Source organism: Lepeophtheirus salmonis, unplaced genomic scaffold, assembly GCF_016086655.4.
Source record: "Lepeophtheirus salmonis unplaced genomic scaffold, UVic_Lsal_1.4 unplaced_contig_4396_pilon, whole genome shotgun sequence".
NCBI lineage: Eukaryota > Metazoa > Arthropoda > Copepoda > Siphonostomatoida > Caligidae > Lepeophtheirus > Lepeophtheirus salmonis.
In genome coordinates, this window is record NW_027294329.1 from 1 (window position 1) to 2,226 (window position 2,226).

The 2,226-nt window shown below is 31.4% G+C and overlaps 1 long non-coding RNA gene across 1 annotated transcript; it reads left to right on the plus strand.

Annotated features, from left to right (window-relative positions):
* Positions 1 to 4: 4 nt before the first annotated feature.
* On the plus strand, positions 5 to 1,255 carry LOC121131322 (uncharacterized). The gene is made up of 3 exons (XR_005869023.2): positions 5 to 74; positions 143 to 347; positions 1,184 to 1,255. It is a non-coding gene; the product is annotated as an uncharacterized lncRNA (long non-coding RNA).
* Positions 1,256 to 2,226: the final 971 nt, after the last annotated feature.

Below are 2,226 nucleotides of genomic sequence, written 5' to 3' on the forward strand. Positions count from 1 at the left end.
AAGATAGTCATCATACACCCTCGCCCTATGCAGCAACGCCTGGGCAGGCAACTCAGTCTGAATTGGAATCAACGGTAAGGACAATGAAAATATGTTGCCCTTTAATGTGTTGATACCTCCATCTTCTCTTTTTTAACTCTAGGACTGGTATTCACCCGATATTGAGGTCCTGATTTGTGATACTCATGATGACACACGCCTTGTGGGTCAAATCGGTGTAGTTCGAGGTGTAACTCCGGGAATGTGCTCTGTGTATCTACCTGATGAGCATAGAACAGTTTCCATCGCTGCAGATCATTTGCAACCCGTCAAGCCTGTTAGAGGAGATAAAGTTAAAGTTATCATGGGTATGTTGCTATTATCTTTAACACTTATGCATGGATGAGTATAGTATCATAATGAATAAGTATATTATGCTTATATGCATATTCATTATTGTTATTATTATAGCGATTTGAGAAAGAAGAATCAGGTCTCTCCCTTTATTTATTTATTTAAAGAGGATGGGGAGGTAATAGAGAGGGGCTTATAGATTTTTCATCGTGATTTAAGTATCATCGATTGATGCTCAAGTCAAGTCAAAGGTCAAATGTATTTCCGTAATAAACTTGTGCATTCTTTTTTGCTCTTTTGATGCCTGATAATATAATCAATAATATTTTATTATTATTACTATGCTTTTATCAATATTAATATCAAAATTATTTCCCTACTTTTTAGCCAAATTTATGAGATGTCAAGTAACAGAATAAGATCTCTGTTTATGTATTATATTCAGTGAATGATATATATACAATATATTATGTTATTTTTTTATCCCTAGCTATTCACAAAAAAATCTTAAAATTTTCTAGTATATTATTTATTTATTTTTTGGGGGGAAGGGGGCTGTAGTCCCTTCAGGGCACCCCCTGTGGACAACCCTGACATAATAAACAATGTACATGTGATAATATTTAATTATGATATCCCTTTGTTGAAAAATAATGAGGGTTTGAAAATACTTGACATATACGATTTGTATATTATTCCCCAGACTTGAAGTGAAGGTATTATTATCAAATCAAATAAGAAACTAAATAATGAAAATAAAGGATTACAATATGATCGTTCTATTTTTGTTGTATGTACATACTTAATCATACTAATACTTATTAACCATATTTTTTATTCCTACTTATAGGTGAGGATCGAGACGCTACTGGGAGTTTACTTTCCATTGATAGCCAAGAAGGTGTCGTGAAACTCAAAAATGATATATATTTAAAGATGTTTCAATTGAAATATTTGTGTAAAATGAAGTCTGATGACTAAAATAACTATTTTTTCTTCTTTTATAATTTGTTTTATTTCTGTGTGTACATATTATATGTATATATTTATATATAATTAATAATTAAATTGTACATACAAAAAGAAAAGCGGGGATGGATTCTTCTTTCGATGTGTTATGTATGTAGATATTCGCATAACATCCATGAAATACCTCATTATAAAGTAGTTTGAATGTGAAAAGGAAAGAAGAACGACCTAAAGATACAAATCATTCACGCCTCATTTCATTTATATCTATATACATATAATAATATATTATTATTATAATATTAAGTAATATTGATACGAAATACACCTATAAATTATTATCATTGGTTCTTAATGTTACAAGGAGGCCGCATTAAATGCGGCAGCCGAGATTATTAACTCATCTCTCATTCGTACTATTTATTATTTTGTTGTAGAAAAAAGTAAGTCCACCGATTTTTTTCGGTTCGGTCTTAAAGGGACTACTTTTTTGACCAAGACCGCGGCCTCTCATATATTATGACTTGAGAGACCATTTTTTTTTCTAGATCAACTGTCATTCAGTTTTGTCAAAAAAATTTCATAAGTACACGATAAGTTCTAGAACAAATATAGTATACATATAAGAGACAGCGGAGTTCAAAAAATTAATCCGAAGTATCTCTTTTTAAACCTCGTATAACGTCATAATACTTGGAAAAACTTAGGATGTCATATTATAAACAATTTATCTGTAAAATCGGTATACCGATTTTTGGCAGCCGAACTAGACCGAATTTTTATATGAGACCGATACAGACCGAGCTTTTTGTTGGACCGAATTAGTTCGGTATAATATAACGGTCTCAGACCGGTTTAGGAGTTCAGACCGAAACCCAACACTAATAATTCATGAGTGTTATTTTTAATTATCTACTGGGAAAT